The 14,553-nt window shown below is 42.7% G+C and overlaps 1 protein-coding gene across 1 annotated transcript in view; it reads right to left on the bottom strand.

The window, feature by feature from the left end:
• Positions 1–14,553, bottom strand: part of SLC16A10 (solute carrier family 16 member 10) — a 144,865-nt gene that overhangs the window by 64,174 nt on the left and 66,138 nt on the right. The window lies entirely within an intron of this gene.

The following is a 14,553-nucleotide window of genomic DNA, read 5'->3' as shown; positions in this document are numbered from 1 at the left end:
TTGAAATGATTTCTCTGTCATGGCAAGTAAGGGGGCCTTCTGAAGGCCTTAGGGTGTCATATCCATGAAGCCCCTTCATATGAAGCTCATATAAAAAAAAACTACTTATCCACGGGACTAAAACGGAGCAAAATCTACTTGTCCCTCATGACAATCCGCTTGTCCGGACCAATTTTCGCTTTTACACTGTCATTTTTTCCTCCTTGCCCTATAATAGCCATAACTACCTACTATAAGGATACCTTTTATTTTTGTTATTTTTTTGTTATTTTTCTCTGAACAAAAAAAACATATTCTCTGAACAAAAAATTTATAAATAAAAATATAATCGGAGAAATGAAATTGAAATAGTAAAAGATAATTTTGCAAATTTGGTGGTTTTCTTTTCTACACCATTTACCTTGTGGTTGAGTTAACATTTTTTTTGATACTTTAGGTCGCCTGATTACTGCAATACCAGATTTGTATAGTTTCTGTCATGTTTTATTAATTTAAAAAAAATTCTGAACTTTGTCGAATTTTTTTTACATGCCATTTTTTGACCCCTGTAGCTTTTATTTTTAAAAATGTTTTCCGCATACCAGGCTGTATGAGGGCTAATTTTTTGCGACATTATCTGTATTTTGTACGATTTTGGAATTGATCTCACTTTTTAATCGCTTTTTAACTTATTTTTTCTGGGATATTATAAAAATTGTAATTCTGTGGTTTGGTATTTTTCTTACATTTACGTAATTTACCGTATGGGATACATAATGTTATATTTTAAGAGTTCGTACATTTACGCACGTAGCGATACTAAATATGTTTCTTTTTATTATGTTTACATGTTTTTATATATGAAAAGGGGGTGATTTGAACTTGAACATGAAAGGGGTTAATATGTGTCGTTTAAACTTCTATTAAAACTTAAATTTTTTTTTTTACACTTTATTAGACTTTTAGGAGGAATCATTAGATTCCTCATACAGATCAATAGAGTTCTATTGAACTCCATTGATCTGTGTGCTCAGTGATCCATTGATAGAGCCTAGTCCAGCCAGGCTCTATCAATGACAGAGCCACAGACACCAGGGAAGAAGAGGTAAGCCCTCCGGCTACCTCTATGGTGGATCTCCCCTCCGCAATCACCCTGCGGGGCGGTGATCCACCCCACTAGCCCACCAGGGAGCATTCACATGTCCCTTTAGATGCCGCTGTCAGCTTTGACAGTGGCGATCTAAAGGGTTAATAACCAGCCACGGCAGTCGCCGCATGCTGGCTATTAGCGGCAGCCCCGGCTACTGAAAACAGCCAGGGGCTGCAGAGTATGGAGCGGGCAGGAGTCGGGAGCCCGCTCCATACAGACTGCTGAGCACCGCCGCACTTATCAGGTCTGGCGCTGCTCGCCCAAAGCAGGGCTAAGGGCCGGAAAAATTCACCTGCCCAGCGCCCGGAACTGCATGTCCCAGGCGTCAGGTGATCGGAATTCCACATCCCTGAGGTGATCTGACCACTATACTACGATCTTTGTGCAGCATTGCTGTTTAAATGCCAGTCAGTTTTCACATAGCCAGCATAGAGATCGCTCTTAGTCAGCTATTAGTGGCGGGCCCTTGGCTGCTGAAAGCAGCTGTGTGCTGCCGGGTATGAAGCAGTGTCAAATCCCTCAGGGGCTGTCAGGCTGTTCACAGCCCCAGGACGAGTATACTTGTCCTGTAGCATCAACAGGTTAAAAACGTTTCTCTCACTACAAAACTTTTGACTTGTCAATCTTTTTCTTTTTATTGGTTGCTGAGACACCCACCAATCTCTACATATCGATGGAAGAAACTTGCAAAAATTCCCTTTACTCCTCGACTTGGTGCTTATTCCATCTCATTGGAGGAGACGGGCTCCAGAGACTTGTAATGGAGCCTGTCTCCTGCAAGTTTGACTGAGCGCCGAGCTAAGGAAGTGAAGTGCTCATGGCTATACCGAGAGATCAATAGGGGTCCTAGCACTGTCAAAAAAATTTTTTAATGTCAGCTAAACGTTAAAATCGAAAACATGGCAATATGATTGGTACCTAGGGTGACTTGGAAAGAGCTACTAAACATAATAAGATAAACTAAAACAGAATTGTTGCAGAATTTTATTACACACTACAACAAAATGGAGTACATGGTGTGCATTAAATTTAATATATAATTAAGGCTGGGTTCAAGCACCATTTGTGGTACAGTGTTGAGCCCATAGATTTTAAAGCCGATCTGGCAAAAGGGTGACCTGGCTAACATGGAACCAAACTGTTTTCTGTCAACATTTGCCTGAGAAACACGGATAACATAATCGGAGCGGGATAGTGACATCATCCTGTTTTGTGCGGCCTCTGACTGAAATAATCAGCCAGAGGCCGCAGCTAATAGATTGCAGTGGCGATCGTTGCCTTTTTTCCAAATAAAATAATGTGAATTAAAACAAACACGTGGTATCACTGTGTGGAACTAGTAAAATATAGTTGATGGTGTAGATGTAAAATAAAAAAACAATGTTCAGAATTGATCACTAAAAATCAATCAAAAAGTCCCATCAAAACAAAAATGAAACCGATAAAAACTAGAAATCCCTGCGCAAAAAATTAGCCCTCATAAAGCCCTGTATATGAAAAAATAAAAAAGTTATTGGGGGCACAATTTTAAGCATACTCATTTTCATTTTTTTTAACTAGTAAAATAAAACAAAACCTATATAAATTGAGTATCATTGTAATCGTATGGACCTACAGATTGAAGATAATGTGTCATTTTTACAGAAAAACAAAATCATTGAACAGAAACTAAACCCCCTGAAAGTTGAATAATACATTTTGTAGTAACATAGATGATGTCATTACAAAGTACAATTAGTACTGCAAACAGCAATACCTATAGATTGAAAATTGGAAGAGCTATGGATTTTAAAAGGCAAGAATGAAAAAATGAAAATGCAAAAAAACGAAAAATCGCTGCATCATTAGGGGTTAAAGGGCCCTACAAACAATCTAGTGATTGTTCATGTGGCCTTGCTGCATGGTTAATGGAGCTGTGCAAGGCTCTGTAAATCAGGGCAAACACAGAGCCCATGTAAAAGCTCATGTCCTTCCAAGACTAGTAAAGTATAGTTACTTTACCATATTGCCTGAAAAAGCTAGTTTTTATCTCTTATGTACAGTCAGCCCTGAACAGCAAGTCATGATAACTTTAACAGCTGATTAGCATGACTTAAAGCTGAAGAATTTTGTCTAGAAGTAGTAGGTGATCGGTCTGCTAGAAAATAGACCATGAATAGTTTCACACTGCAGAAATTGGGCCAGGATTTTGTATCAGCGTTTGTAAGCCAAAACCAGGTACGGTATGTAAAAAACACAGAGAAAACGTATAATGGAAAGATTTGCACATTTCTGTTTTGGACCCACTTCTAGTTTTGGTTTACAAACACTGAAACAAAATACTGGCTGAAAATGAGCCCTCAAATGCTGCAAAGATGAAATGTGTGGTTACATATCTTATATTTCTGCAGCATGATCACAGACTATTACTAGGAAGTGAACATCATTTGAATAGTGTCTTCCCCATACTAAGGGGTTGTTCTTAGCATTTCAGAACTAGTTATCACTTTACAAGCCATAAAGAAACAGCATCCTATTAAGCCCTTAAGGACACAGCCCATTTTAGCCTTAAAGGGGTATTACAGCTTTAGACATTTAATACCCTATCAAAAGGATCAGGGATAAGATGTCTGATCGCGGAGGACTCGCCACTTGGACCCCCCACGATCTTCCTGTAGCACCCGCATTATGTGTGGAGCACATAATACGGGTGCTGCAGGGAGATCGCAGGGGTCCCAGCGGCGAGTCCCCCGCAATCAGACATCTTATCCCCTATCCTAATGCGGAAGATCGGATCACCCGCAGCGCTGCCACGGCGATCCGATCATCTATAATATAATATAATATAAAAGAGTTATGATTTTTAGAAGGCAAGGAGGAAAAACGAAAACGTAAAAATAAAATTGTCTGAGTCCTTAAGGGGTTAAGGAGACAGCCAATTTTATTCTTGCATTTTCGTTTTTTACTCCTCGCCTTCTAAAAATCATAACTCTTATATTTTCATCCATATGAGGGCTTTTTTTTTTTTGCGCGACCATTGTCCTTTGTAATGACATCACTAATTTTCCCATAAAATGTATGGCGCAATCAAAGCACCGCAGGTGATCTGATCATCCATTTAAACACACGCATTGCCGCAGATGCTGTTATATGTATTAATCACGGCATCTGAGGGGTTTATGGCAGACATCACTGATGTCCGCCATTACCGGTGGGTCGCTGGCTGCTTATAGCAGCCGGGACCTAACGCGCATGATGCGAGCACCATTCCAGTACTCGTGTCATATATATAGGACGTAAATGTACATCCTGGTGCGTTAAGTACCAGGGCATCAGGACGTAAATTAACGTTCTATGTCGTTAAAGGGTTAAAGAGCAAAACCCAAAAGGTGTCATAGGTCTCATAAAACTGTTATTGCTGTTTTATAATTATGGAATGTTATTTACAAAAATCCCCCATCTTACAATATTTTTGCACTGATTTTCTCAAAATCAAGGACAAAGATATAGGGGGAGATTAATTAAAACTTGTGCAGAAGAAAAGTCTCTGGTAAAAAAAGAAAAGAGAGGAACCGTGCCTCGTGTATTACCCAAGACACCAGATGGGGTAGAGAGTGGGTAACACCAGCCTTTCGGTTGGCCGCTCACCTTATGGTAATAGTCAGTGCTTATCACCCCTAGATAGGAGTATAATCATAATCCAGGTTGGAGTGAACTGCAAAGCCCAATGGGTCCCAGGGATGGATGATCTAATCCTGTTCAATGAAGTAGGTGAGGGAAATAAAATGACCCGTGTATCATGCACTGTTCAGAGTTCCAGTAATTAAATGAAAGTGTCCAAAGCGAATATGGCATTAAAAGGGGTACTCTGTTGTGGCCAGTTAAGTTGCTATTTTCTTTTCTTTATGTTCTGTTGATTACCTTATTATTGTGCACAGCGCTGTACCCGCGGGTCTTTTGCTGCCTCATGGTGAAGTGTTTGTTTAACACTTGTTCAGAGCACTTCCTTTCCTTCTGCCTGTTGTAAACTACATTTCCCAGCATGTCTTGTGGCCTGTGCTGCCTCTCTTCGTTTGTTCCTCCCATTTGATCTTTCCTCTTGGCCTCTTACCCTGCCTTCTTTCTTATGTAAACCTCGCCTCTCATGCTAATTTTCCTTACTGGTACAACCCTTGTTTGGAAATATGGGGCCTGGCTCTTTTATTGTGCAGCCTATCTTGCTACCTTTGCGGTTTTGCCTGCGCTGGCCAATGATGAGACTGTGTGTCCACGCCCCCTTGCTCCATCATCTCTCAGCTGTTTGTTGCCGTGTAGTGGAGCGTGATAGAAGCAACAAGCTGCGATTCTGTCAAAGTTTGTGTGTTGATATGGTAATTCTTTTATGTAATGCGGCCAATAATGTTGCTGAAGCAACACAAGCCAACCTAACTACATAGCCAACCAATAGAAATCAGACAAGATGTGCGCCTGCGTCCGCGGCTCTCTTGGATTGCACCTGCGGCAGCCTATACACACGGCTTCAGGAGATGGCCACAACCCAAATAGGTGGAGTAGATAAATACTATATGAATAAACATCAACGAGGTGTGGCGGATCACAGGCTGGGGAGGATGACGAAAGCAAAAAGACAGACCTAAAAAGGAGCTCCCGAACACAACATGGCCCCCAGACTGAATGGGAAAAGGTGGTCACCAGCCCAGCGGGATACAGAAAACTGAACGACTTCCAGATGCAAAGAAAGGTAATCTTTAAAACACAACCATAGCGGTATCGGACACCAAAAAAGGTATTAAAGTATATCTGTACTGTAGGAAGCATGGCCCAAAAACTACTCCAGCAACGCAGTACCCCTTTAAAGTGCCATCTGACGCTATGTTTATTAAATATACAATCAATGAATTTCGGAGGTAGAGCTTCCTAAGATTGGCATATACAATGTTACACAAGCAGCATATTTATAAATAAAAAATGGGCACCAGGTTTAGGTGGGTGGAGTTGACCTCTCCCACATAAACCATACACTGGCCCCATAAAACAATATAAAAGAATACATCAGTCACATTATAATACATAAAACGCAAAATGCACCTAAAAGAATACATAAAATATACAGAAATCAACAGTTAATAGCAGTGACTGTAAGTCACAGCATGCACATTCACTCCATTAACCGGCAGTATTATGCGGGAGAGAGGCTGAATGAGAACCTGTGTAAATAAACAGATGACGTTCTACTATATTACAAGAGCGAGGCTCAATGAATGAGGATAAAAGTGTAGTATTTTGTTGTCAGCGGGCAGTGTAAGGAGATCGGTTATTGATCCGGATAAAGTGAATCACAATTTAAGCTGAACGCATATAGGGAACGCTTCTGCAGAGTGATGCCCAGTGTATGTTTCTCTGATCGCATGTACAGTATTCACTAGATGCAGAGCACATCGCTGCGATCTGTTTTGATCCGGAACCACGAACGCCGCCGGCCAATCAGTGCTCAGTGCAGGTAGCAGGGAAATGAATGAAAGCACTGGTTCGTGTATCGTGTTGTGGAAGTCGGATCTGAAAACAGAGCGCAGGCGAGATGGCACCCGCTGTAATGGAATAAGAAGCGTCATTAGATCAAAGTATAGATCAGAGTATAAATATTGCGCAGTGATAAGTGAACTACTAGTCGGGGAAATAAGAGCTATATAGCAAATTCCTGTACATAAGGGGGAAATATATGTGCTCACATATAGGAAGAGGAAAGCATATTGCTGGACAATAAATAGAAGGTGCATGATATTATTAAAATGAACTAAATTGCAAAATATAAATAAATAGATGCATATTATTGGACAATTAATAAATGAATAAATAATAAATGGACAGTACATATTAGTATTAAAATGTAATGATATAAATAAAATCCGAATGGGAATAAATAAGGGAATACAAATAATATAATAATATGAAATTATGTGCATGTTCTTGGAGTGGTAACCATGGGGCTTAAATTCTACTTTATATTAGTGGTAAAATGTTGTCGATACTTGCATAATTTCTTGGCGAAAAATTCAAAAATTTTATGAAAAAATTGAAATTTAGCATTTTTTTTTAACTTTGAAGCTTATAAGGAAAATGAATATTCCAAATAAATTATATATTGATTCACATATCCAATATGTCTACTTTGTGTTTCCATCATAAAGTTGACATGTTTTTACTTTTGGAAGACACCAGAGGGCTTCAAAGTATAGCAGCAATTTTCCAATTTTTCACAAAATTTTCAAAATCGAAATTTTCCAGGGACCAGTTCAGTTTTGAAGTGGATTTGAAGGGCCTTCATATTAGAAATACCCCATAAATTACCCCATTATAAAAACTGCACCCCTCAAAGTATTCAAAATGACATTCAAAAGGTTTGTTAACCCTTTAGGTGTTTCACAGGAAGAGCAGCAAATTGAAGGAGAAAATTCCGCAGATCGGTAAGTGACCTTCGGCGCCGGTCCCTGTCGGTTTTCTCGTCCTGCCCCGCCTATTGTGGGTGAGCAGAACGGGGAAACCGAAAGTAAACACCCCCCCCCGCCCCCGATCTGCTATTGGTCGTCGCGTCTATACGACCAATAGCAGGGATAGGAGGGGTGTCTTGGACAACCGCAATCCCCCTTATATTCTGGGTCACCATAGATCCGTAATGACCTGAAATCGCGCAAATCACAAGTGTGAATTCACTTGCGATTTTCCGCAATCGCCGACATGGGGGGTCTCATGACCCCCCTGGGTGTTTGCACGGGATACCTGCTGAATGATTAGAAGACTAGGCGACTCACCAAAGCTGCAGAAACTAATTCTCTTTATTCCAAAAGGTGAGACGGGACACACATCATAGCCGGGGAGGGTGAGGATAAAGGCAGGGGGTTCTGGTGGAATTGCCCAGTTTCGTGCCTTGCTGGCACCTCTTCATGTTATGCCTGGATTGCTTTTACTCTGAGCACCACTCAGCTGCATTCATTATCTCCAGACAGCATATACTTCCTCACACAGCATGCTCGGTTTATAGGGGCGCAGTAGTGCCAGTCTTCTATGAACTTTCATTATCTGTGATCTACCAGAATGCAGACCGGCCAGCCGGGCAATGATAAGTGGCGGTCCGGCGCTATCTTTTTCATCACAGCCCCCCAATCGGACTGCTGGTGGTCTGATGAGTACCTCTGAGCCCCGTAGATACTTCAATTGTATTGATCAGTATTAATCATGGCATCTGAAGGGTTAATTACGGACATAAGATGGATCACTTAAGCTTGACATTATCCCCAAGGTCTCGGCCGGTTCAGATCACTGTGTCAGGCGAGGCGTTGAACGCAGACCCCTCAAACTAAGTACCAGAGCAAGACGACGTACATATAAGTGTATGAACTCTTAAAGGACATGCAAGTTAGGCCAATGGAAAAAAAAAGTTATGGCTCTTGGAATGTGACACTGAAATAACTAAGAAAAGAACTGCTCGGTTATTAAAGGGGTACTCCGCCCTTAGACATCTTATCCCCTATCCAAAGGATAGGGGATAAGATGTCAGATCGCAGTGGTCCCGCTGCTGGCGAGCCCCGGGATCGCCACTGCGCAATGCACTATCATTACTGCACAGAGCGAGTTCGCTCTGCACGTAATGACTGGCAATACAGGGGCCGGAGCATCGTTACGTCACGGCCTGCCCCCTCAATACAAGTCTATGGGAGGGGCCGTGGCGGTCATCACGCCCCCTGCCATAGACTAGCATTAAGGGGACGGGCCATGATGTCAGGAGGGGCGGAGCCTTGACATCAAGCTGCTCCATCCCCTGTATCGCCCGTCATTATGCACAGAGCGAACTCCCGGGGCTCGCCAGCAGCGGGACTGCGGCGATCTGACATCTTATCCCCTATCCTTTGGATAGGGGATAAGATGTCTAGGGGTGGAGTACCCCTTTAAGGCCCAAAACAGAACAGTCACTAAAGAGTTAAATAGTTACATAGTTACATAGTTAGTACGGTCGAAAAGAGACATATGTCCATCAAGTTCAACCAGGGAATTAAGGGGTAGGGGTGTGGCGCGATATTGGGGAAGGGATGAGATTTTATATTTCTTCATAAGCATTAATCTTATTTTGTTCCAGGAATGTATCTAATCCTGTTTTAAAGCTGTTAATTGTTCCTGCTGTGACCAGTTCCTGAGGTAAACCGTTCCATAAATTCACAGTCCTCACGGTAAAGAAGGCGTGTCGCCCCTTGAGACTAAACTTTTTCTTCTCCAGACGGAGGGAGTGCCCCCTCGTCCTTTGGGGGGTTTAACCTGGAACAGTTTTTCTCCATATTTTTTGTATGGGCTATTAATATACTTATATACGTTTATCATATCCCCCCTTAAACGTCTCTTCTCAAGACTAAACAATTGTAACTCCTTTAATCGCTCCTCATAGCTAAGATGTTCCATGCCCCATATTAGTTTAGTCGCGCGTCTCTGCACCCTTTCCAACTCCGCAGTGTCCCTTTTATGGACAGGTGACCAAAACTGAACAGCATATTCCAGGTGAGGCCGTACCAATGTTTTATAAAGGGGGAGTATTATGTCCCTGTCCCTTGAGTCCATGCCTCTTTTGATACATGACAATATCCTGCCGGCTTTGGAAGCAGCAGCCTGACATTGCATGCTATTCTGTAGTCTGTGATCTACAAGTACACCCAGATCCTTCTCTACCAGTGACTCTGCCAGTTTAATCCCCCCTAAGACATACGATGCATGCAGGTTATTAGTACCCAGATGCATAACTTTACATTTATCCACATTGAACCTCATTTGCCAAGTGGATGCCCAGACACTTAGTCTATCCAAGTCATCTTGTAACTTATGCACATCCTCTATAGACTGTACCGTGCTACAAAGCTTGGTGTCATCTGCAAAGATAGAAACAGAGCTGTTAATACCATCCACTATATCATTGATAAATAAATTAAACAACAGTACTGAACCTTGGGGTACACCACTAATAACCGGGGACCAATCAGAGTACGAATCATTGACCACCACTCTCTGGGTACGATCCATGAGCCAGTGTTCAATCCAGTTACAAACTAAAATTTCCAAACCCAAAGACCTTAACTTACCTGTCAGACGTCTATGAGGGACAGTTTCAAATGCTTTAGCAAAATCCAGAAACACTAAATAGTACTAAAGGATTTTATAAAATCATGTTCACTGCAATATTACAAATAGAAACAGCAAACAAAACAAATCCCTCCCCATAATGTTTCATCTAGCACCTTATTTACACTTAAAGGAGAACTCCAGAATAGAAAAATGGTCCTCCATACTGCAGGCAGTAAAAAAAAAAAAAATAGATACATACCGTACATACTCGAGTATAAGCCGAGTTTTTCAGCACGATTTTTCGTGCTGAAAACACCCCCCTCGGCTTATACTCGAGTGAACTCCCCACCCGCAGTGGTCTTCAACCTGCGGACCTCCAGAGGTTTCAAAAGTACAACTCCCAGCAAGCCCGGGCAGCCATCGGCTTCACCGGGGAGGCCTCTTCTAAGCGCTTCGGGCCCGGACCCAGAATAGTCACGTTGCCTTGACGACGACGCAGAGGTACGTTCATTACCAACGTACTTCTGCGTCATCGTCAAGGCAACGCCTCTATTCTGGGCCCGAAGCGCGGAGAAGAGGTCGCCCCCGGTGAAGATAGCAGCCCGGAACCACTATCCCACCGGACGACCTCCTCACCGGACAGCCCTGCAGCACCGGACCAGCGCCGAGCGGAGGCGAGTACTGTACAGAACTAAAGGGGGTGAGAGGGGGCTGGATGATGTCGAAGGCCGCAGTGGTCTTCAACCTGCGGACCTCCAGAGGTTTCAAAACTACAACTCCCAGCAAGCCTGGACAGCCGATGGCTGCCCGGGCTTGCTGGGAGTTGTACTTTTGAAACCTCTGGAGGTCCGCAGGTTGAAGACCACTGAGGGCGGATGATGACAAGAGGATGATGAAGGGGGGGTGTGGGATGATGACAAGGGGATGATGAAGGAGGGTGGGGATGATGACAAGGGGATGATGAAGGGGGGGTGTGGGAGGATAAGGGGATGATGAAGGGGGGTGGGGATGATGAAGGGGGAGGTGTGGGATGATGACAAGGGGATGATGAAGGGGGGTGGGGATGATGACAGGTGATGATGATGAGGGTCTGGATGATGACAGGGTGATGATGATGAGGATGTTAATGACGGGGGTCTGGATGATGATCCCCCCGATGATGTATTTCCCACCCTAGGCTTATACTCGAGTCAATAACTTTTCCTGGGATTTTGGGTTGAAATTAGGGGCCTCGGCTTATACTCGGGTCGGCTTATACTCGAGTATATACGGTACCTTCCTTCGCTCCCCCCGTGCCTCTGGTAACCCACTCCGGTCTCCGCCGCGATCCTCTTCATGGTTGCTGATGGTCAGCGAGTCATACTGCACCTCAGCCAATCACCAGCCGCAGTGAAGTCCTGACTCGGCCGGCGATAGGCTGAGCCGCAGTGTGACGTTTTCGGCCCCAGCACCTGCTGCCAAAAACGTCACACTGACACTCAGCCTATAGCCGGCAGTATGGAGGACAATTTTTCTATTCTGGAGTTCTCCTTTAATCCTGTAACATAGGAAGAAATCTCTGCACTTCTCTCCCCTTACTTCTCACCTAGACATCTGTTCTCACAATTCCATCCTTTCAGATTTTGTCCATGCTGATTCTAACTTAACCAAAATTTTCAAACCTTTTTACTCACCTGTCCCTTTGTCTTTTAAGTATCATCTTGTCGTCACGCTAGGATGCTGAATCTAGACCTCTTTATCACTTGCTAACTATCACCTATTTTAGTTGTATTAACTCAAATACTGTCTGATGATGGGTTCATGCAGATTTTATACTATCCCCATGTAATTAAGGGGCCAAACCATAAAACTAAATCTGCAACACAGAGACAGTACATAGACTCCAATGATAACTGAGTAATGCTTCATTTATTCAGTGGTAGTGACTTCCAACAAATGGCCACTTGCTCACAGGTTTACTCAGGTTACAGTTTATAGAGGATTCAGCCTCATGGGGGACACCTTGAAATCATCTCAGAGAGACTAAGCTCAGGGAAATGTAATAAAAAGAGATGGCCAAATCAAGTAACCCTTTTAAGCATAATACAAAACCACCTCATAAACCGTCCATTATCATAAATAAAAATTTAGCACTTAAAGTCATTGCATGTTAACAATCTGGTAGCTATTCAACCAATGACTATAGAACATTAGTGCCAAGTATTTCCCCCTGTCCTGAGTTGCTGACACTGTAGTGTACAAAAATATACAGTCAGCTTTCTTGTCGTAGGGTCATGACCAAAGAACATGCAGTGTCAAGATTTGTCCCTGTTACACAATTACTAAAAAAGGAAACAAAGTACAAGCAGAAACTTGCTTCAAAGTGAAAATTAATAGCCTGAGTAGTAATAGTGCAAAACTCCTTCCTACAAATACATAACTGCACCTACAAAATAAAATGGCAAGCTGCAACATCAGGACAGCAAAGACCAGCTGGTAAACTACTCACAGACATGAAAAGGCAAACTGGTCTGATTTCCACCATTGGGCAAGAGCAGCAAACACTTTTTCATGACATGGTATAGTCAGGAGTAAGGTATATTTTTCCTTCATTGTCTAAAGTAGTGTACAGATCTGACCATTTAATAAGTTGCATACTAATGTTCTCAATCACTATCTTACCCATTTTTTATATATTTTTGTCAGAATATCTAAATTTAAAAAAACTATTTTCCAAATGCTTTGGCTCATCATTAGAATGAAGATTGGGGACATTTTTCAAAACCTGTGCAGAGAAAAAGGGGAGCAGTTGCCCATAGCAACCAGATTGTTTTGGTCTCTGCAGAGGATTTAAAAAAGAAAAAAAAAGCTATTGGATCAGTTGCTATAGGAAACTGCACCACTTTTCAGGTTTTGATAAATCTCTACCATAATGAAGCCAGCTTCAGACACACAAAAGTTGTCAACATAGCCCAAGAACACAGCCCAGGAGTGGTCCCAGTCAACACCTAAATGACCGTAAACTCGACACAGCTAATCCTGGCTAATGACAGAGAAAGCATTATTTTTTAATTCACTGAAGCACCAGTACTAAAACATAACTTTAAATTGTCATTAATTAAAACTTAAAATCATCCTCGTGATATAAAAGAAAATGATACAAACCTTAATCATCAATGGGTTCAAGAATAACTGAAAGAACTATATAATAGGGATCGACCGATATCGTTTTTTTAGGGCCGATACCGATAATCTGTGGAGGTAAGGGCAGATAGCCGATAACTTATACCGATATTCCGGAATAAGTCAACGGCTATTTATCCCCCTCCCCCAGAGACCGCTGCCGCCACCCGCTTCTCTCCCCCTGCCTGTCCTGGGGGTCCTGAGTCCTATCACCGCCACTGCCGACGCCCCGGCCAGAGACCGCCGCTGCCCCATTGCCTCTCCCATCCCCAGTTTTATAATTACCTGTTCCCGGGGTCCACTCTACTTCTGTCTCCAGCGCCGTCCTCCTGAGCTGTCACTGTGCGCACTGACGGTGATGTCGCGTTGAGGACGTCACTCGTCATTGCGCTGCGGAGCGCACAGCGTAACACAGGATGGCGAAGGAGCCAGAAATAGTGCGGACCCCGGTAATTATAAAACTGGGGATGGGGGAGACAATGGGGCAGCGGCGGTCTCTGGCCAGGGTGGTGTGGTGGGGAGTGCGGCGTGGAGGTGGGGGGTGCGGTAGGGGTGGGGCATTATCGGATTATCGGCAAGGTAATCGCCGATACCGATAACATCCATAATCGTGAATATCGGCCGATAATAGCACAGCAGAAAACAAAAGTCAGATAATACCGACATATTTAGTTTCCATGCCCAACGCGTTTCACCTGGTTGGTGACCAGGATCCTCAGGGGACAAGCTGGGACAAAAATATCATAACAAGAACCCAGATAGTGTTGGACCAGATAACTGGACAGTCCCTTCTAGATAATCAGTAATGCATGATGAAATGATAAGCTGATCCAACAACTAAGAGATAAAGAACAAAAATAGCTCCCTGTGGAGCACTTACAACACCCCGTGCCTGTGATGTATGTTGGGGGCTCATTCACCCCTATCCACTGTCAATTTATAGTTTCATACTGACGCCAATTAGATACCGGATGGTAATTTTAAGTTTTAATTGATGACAATTAAAAGTTATGTTTTAGTACTGGTGCTTCAGTGAATTTACTTGTAGTATGCACAGTGCATTTCCTGGTATATTTGTATACATTTGTGTATTCTGTGAGTGAAAGCATTATTTTTAACATAAAATGTAAAACGCAACTAAAAAATATTACTTGTGGTGGGAAATAAAAAAAAAAAAAACA

Source organism: Hyla sarda, chromosome 3 (genome assembly GCF_029499605.1).
Source record: "Hyla sarda isolate aHylSar1 chromosome 3, aHylSar1.hap1, whole genome shotgun sequence".
Taxonomy (NCBI): Eukaryota; Metazoa; Chordata; class Amphibia; order Anura; family Hylidae; genus Hyla; species Hyla sarda.
Note: the sequence above shows the minus strand (reverse complement) of the source record. Positions and strands in the feature narration are given on the sequence as shown.